This window comes from Harpia harpyja, chromosome W, assembly GCF_026419915.1.
Source record: "Harpia harpyja isolate bHarHar1 chromosome W, bHarHar1 primary haplotype, whole genome shotgun sequence".
Lineage (NCBI taxonomy): Eukaryota > Metazoa > Chordata > Aves > Accipitriformes > Accipitridae > Harpia > Harpia harpyja.
This window is the reverse complement of record NC_068968.1, coordinates 4,634,723-4,640,704: the sequence shown is the minus strand read 5'-3', so window position 1 is coordinate 4,640,704 and position 5,982 is coordinate 4,634,723.

Sequence of the window (5,982 nt, the reverse complement as noted above, 5' to 3'; positions counted from 1 at the left end):
GAAAATATTGGTTACCTCAACCGGGGGCAAGGAAAACATTAAATCTAATTCCTGAAGGGGCAAGTTCGCACTAATCAGAAGGTTTTCTACAAACAATTGCTGTTGTTTAGCTCCTATCAAAGAGGGCCACCACTTTTCGCTAATATTTATGCACATTGCCGAATCGCTTGTTGTCGTCATGTTGAATTTTTTAAATTCTATGTTGTAGCTGGTCTGGTTGTACCATGAGCTGTAAAATTCAGGGTTAAAGTCTGGATACCCAATTAGACATGTACGAAAAGGATCCCCTGGTGTAGCTAAAGACAAACAAAAATCAGTCTGTCCGGTACTGTTCGCCCAAGTTACCCACATATTCTGCCTGGGGTCAATTTTAAATACAGATCCCGTGACTAAGGTCATCGCAGTCATTATCACTACTATTTCTTTTTCCAAACTCATCTTTTTCTTTTTTTTTTTTTTTTAGTCTTTATCATAAGCCAATCAACATTAAATCAAATATATTTGCTGTAATAGCTCTAAGCTGCTTATTCTCTTATACAATTAATAACATGCACGAAGCCAAAATCAGCAAGCGATCTATTGCAAAAAAATAAATGCTCTGCTCATCTACGCAAGGTTAGTAGGTTAGTTGGTTAGTTGATTAGTTGAATTTCTATCACAATAATCACACAAAAATTGTTTATCCTTTTCACCCACTCATACTAGTCTCCGCGTCTTCTGCCTACATCCTGGGCAGAAGATGCATATCCAGGGCTGGCACCGTACTCCATTTTTTTTTTTTTTTTTCGCACGCGTTCTTGATTTTCGTATTGACTGCCAGTCTCTGCCGTGGTTTGTCCAGGTAGTCTATCCAGGGCTTCAGAATTTGCTGAAGTCTCTACTGGCTCCTGCTCTTGATCTCCTGAGTTGTCTGTGACATCTGATTGTTTAATCCATGGCTCAACCCATTTCGCTGGTATCCAATAGAGCTGCTCGTTACCTGTGGAAACACAAGCATATCCTCTTCCCCACGTGAATAGCTTGCAAGGTCCCTGCCGTTGTTGTAAATCTGGATTGAATATTGAAACTTGTGGCTGGTTTTCATCAATATTTTTGCTCCCACACATATGCCTAGTAATTGGGATCTGATCCTCGGTACCGCGTGGCTGTAGCCAATTCAAAACATATAGTGCTTTGCTTATTAATTCTTGGGGGGTACAATGCCGCATGTCTTCCCCCATTTTTAAGATATTTAAACAATCCTTTAAGGTTCTATGTGCACGCTCAACAATAGCTTGACCAGTAGAATTATGGGGTACGCCAAATGTATGAGTTATTCCCCATAACTGTAAAAATGTTTCTAATGACTGGGCGCGATATCCCGGGCCATTGTCTGTTTTAATTTCCGTTGGCACTCCCATGGCAGCGAATGCCGCCAAAAGGTGCTTAATTACTGATCTGGCATTAGTTGACACATGAACAGTAGCCCACATAAGGTTCGAATACGTGTCAATAGATACATGAACGTATTTATATTTCCCAAAACTGGGATACTCCGTAACATCTGTTTGCCAAATTTGCAATGATGATAATCCCCGGGGGTTTACCCCTTGTGGTTGTAAGTTTGGAATGTTCGCGCAGTCAGGGCAAGCAGCAATAATACTTCTGGCTTGCTGCAATGGGAGGTCAAACTGCTTACTCAGTGCTTTTGCTGACTGATGATAAAATTTATGGGATAACAGCGCTTGTCCAAATAAATCAGGTTTGGGTGTATTTAAGCAAATGTCTGCATTGGCTACTACCAACCGATCCGCACGCGCATTACCTTCCACAATAAATCCTGGCAACGTTGTATGGCTACGAATGTGATCGATAAAAAATAAGTCTGTTCGTTTTTCTAATAACGTCCATAATTTCAAAAACGCCATAAATAGCTGCTCGTTACTTACAGTTTTTAGCAAGGATCTGTGCATACGTCTGACTACCCCAACGACATATTGCGAATCCAAAATAATGTTGACAGGTGATTTATCCCATTTTTTTGAAAACAGAACATACGGCTAATAACTCAAGCACCTGTACTGACCCTTCTGACAAAATGACTTCAGACTTCCAAGATCCATCCTGAAGATACACAAATCCCGCTTTACCTGTTCTGCTGCTAGCATCAGTAAAAACAGTAATTGCTTCCAATGGGTTTTCACTGCAAATAGAGCGTGGTTCCAATGTCAACATTGTTTTAAACAATGGGTGAGGAGGTGTCCTGGTTTCAGCCCAGCCGGTAACAAAGGACCACGCAGCCGCTCGCTCACTCCTCCCGCCCCCCTCCGGTGGGATAGGGAGGAGACGGAGGAGAGAAAAGAAAAAAAACTGGAAGCTCGAGGGTTGAGATAAGGGCAGTTTACTGGGACAACACAAAAAAAAAGGTTACAACAACAACAACGGTACTAATGAAAGAATATACAAAACGAGTGATGCACAGTGCAACTGCTCACCACCCGGAACCCGACGCTCCGCCACCGAAAGTCCCGAGCCCTCCCCCCGGCCCGCTCCCCATTTATATACTGAGCATGATGTCACATGGTATGGAATAGCTCCTTGGCTAGTTGAGGTCGGCTGCCCCGGCTACGCCCCCCCCCACCTCCCAGGTTCCTGTAAAAATTAACTCTATCCCAGCTGAACCCAGGACATTATCCACCCCTTATTCTATACCATCTACATCATGCCAAGATCTTACATTTTCCAATCAACTACTACCACTTTCCTTATCTTTTTTGTATATATATATGTATATGGACATCCCCCCCCCCCCAAATAGTATTCCCTTAGTCGATGGGCTATCCCTCCAATGTGTCCATCAATTTTATTTAGTCCATGACTTTGGGGCTCCATCTGTTGTAACAGTTCTTCAGGATAAGAGAGATGGTGCGAGGTGTTAGGTTGTTGTATGCTGCCTCTGGAACTTGTGGCCGGTACATTTGGTGCAACCCAAACCCTTGGCCTGCAGGTCGAAGAGGCTGATCTTGAGGAAATTGCTGGGCACCAGTTCAAGTTCTATCACTGTTGTACTTGGCTCAGTTTCAAAGTCCATCCTTCAGTCATTTGGGTAATTCTTACAGTAATACCCTTGATATGGCATATAGACACTATAGATACAATGACATACATTGGCAGGTTATTTAGCAGTTAAATATCATACAGCCTAATTCACTGGCTATTCTCTCCCAAAATCAAATCTCCCTGAGGTACACATCGAACTTCCCCATCCTTCTGCATCACCCACCAGGTGTACCCAGGTCCCTGAGCAAAAACAACCCCTTGGATGGGTTTGTCTCTGCTTGAGGGGGGACTAACCCAGACTGTCTTTCCTAACATACTTCTCATGCGCACTACAGGGACTTTATCCCCTTCTACAGTATGTGGAAGTCTTGGTTGGGCAGGGCCAGCCTGATTGGCGGATCCTCTAGTATTAACTAACCAGGTGGCTTTTGTTAAATGTGTATCCCAATGTTTGAAAGTTCCACCCCCCCCCATTGCTCTCAATGTAGTTTTCAGCAGTCCATTGTATCGTTCGATTTTTCCGGAGGCTGGTGCGTGATAAGGGATGTGATATACCCACTCAATGCCATGTTCTTTGGCCCAGGTGTCTATGAGGTTGTTTCGGAAATGAGTCCCGTTGTCCGACTCGATTCTTTCTGGGGTGCCGTGTCGCCATAAAACTTGCTCTTCAAGGCCCAGGATAGTGTTCTGGGCAGTGGCGTGGGACACAGGATATGTTTCCAGCCATCCAGTGGTTGCTTCCACCATTGTAAGCACATGGCACTTGCCTTGGTGGGTTCGTGGGAGTGTGATATAGTCAATCTGCCAGGCCTCCCACTGTTTATATTTCAGCCATCGCCCTCCATGCGACAGGGGTTTTAGCCACTTGGCTTGCTTAATTGCAGCACATGTTTCACATTCATGGATAACCTGTGCGATAGTGTCCATGGTCAAGTCCACCCCTCGATCACGAGCCCATCTATGTGTTGCATCTCTTCCCTGATGACCTGAGGTCTCATGGGCCCACCGAGCTATAAATAGCTCACCCCTACGTTGCCAGTCCAGGTCCACCTGAGCCACTTTAATCTTGGCACCCTGATCTGCCTGCTTGTTGTTTTGATGTTCTTCAGTGGCCCGACTCTTGGGTACATGAGCATCTACGTGACGTACTTTTACCACTAGCTTCTCTATCCGAACAGCAATATCTTGCCACACTGCGGCCGCCCAGATGGGTTTACCTCTGCGCTGCCAGTTGCTCTTCTTCCATTGCTGTAGCCACCCCCACAGGGCATTCGCCACCATCCATGAGTCAGTATAGAGATAGAGCACTGGCCACTTCTCTCTTTCGGCAATGTCTAACGCTAGCTGGATGGCTTTCACCTCTGCAAACTGACTCGATTCACCTTCTCCTTCAGCAGTTTCTGCAACTTGTCATGTAGGACTCCATACAGCAGCCTTCCACCTCCGATGTTTTCCCACAATGCGACAGGACCCATCAGTGAACAGGGCATATTGCCTCTCATTTTCTGGCAGTTTATTATACAGCGGGGCCTCTTCAGCCCATGTCACCTCCTCCTCTGGCGACATTCCAAAATCTTTGCCTTCTGGCCAGTCCATGATCACTTCCACAATTCCTGGGCGACTGGGGTTTCCTATGCGAGCCCGTTGTGTGATCAGTGCGGCCCACTTACTCCACGTGGCATCAGTTGCATGATGTGTAGAGGAGACTTTCCCTTTGAACATCCAGCCCAGCACTGGCAGTCGGGGTGCTAAGAGGAGCTGTGCTTCAGTACCAACCACTTCTGAGGCAGCTCAAACTCCTTCATATGCTGCCAATATCTCTTTTTCAGTTGGAGTATAGCGAGCCTCGGATCCTCTGTATCCCCGACTCCAAAACCCCAGGGGTCGGCCTCGGGTCTCCCCAGGTGCTTTCTGCCAGAGGCTCCAGGTAGGGCCATTCTCCCCAGCTGCAGTATAGAGCACATTTTTAACATCTTGTCCTGCCCGGACTGGCCCAAGAGCTACTGCATGAACAATCTCCCACTCAATTTGTTCAAAGGCTTGTTGTTGCTCAGGGCCCCATTTAAAATCGTTCTTCTTCCGGGTAACTTGGTAGAGAGGACTTACAATTTGATTGTAATTTGGAATATGCATTCTCCAAAAGCCCACAACACCTAAGAAAGCCTGTGTTTCCTTTTTATTAGTCGGTGGGGACATAGCTGCTATTTTGTTGATCACATCCATAGAGATGTGACGACGCCCGTCTTGCCATTTTACTCCTGAGAACTGGATCTCCTGTGCAGGTCCCTTGACCTTACTTTCTTTTATGGCAAAACCAGCCTTCAAAAGGATTTGGATTATTTTCTTCCCTTTCTCAAAAACTTCTTCTGCCGTGTTGCCCCATACAATGATGTCATCAATGTATTGCAGGTGTTCTGGAGCTTCACCTTTTTCCAGTGCAGCCTGGATCGGTCCATGGCAAATAGTGGGGCTGTGTTTCCACCCCTGGGGCAGTCGATTCCAGGTGTACTGGACGCCCCTCCAAGTGAAAGCAAACTGTGGCCTGCACTCCGCTGCCAAAGGAATGGAGAAAAATGCATTAGCAATGTCAATTGTGGCATACCACTTAGCTGCCTTTGATTCCAGTTCATATTGAAGCTCTAACATATCTGGCACAGCAGCGCTCAGCAGTGGCGTGACTTCATTCAGCCCACGATAATCTACTGTTAGTCTCCATTCCCCATTAGATTTCCGCATGGGCCATATGGGACTATTAAAAGGTGAGTGAGTCTTGCTGATCACTCCTTGGCTCTCCAATTGGCAAATCAGCTTATGGATGGGGATCAGGGAGTCTCGGTTGGTGCGATATTGCCGCCGGTGCACCGTCGTGGTAGCGATTGGCACCTGTTGTTCTTCAACCTTCAGCAACCCCACAACCGAAGGGTCTTGAGAGAGACCAGGCAG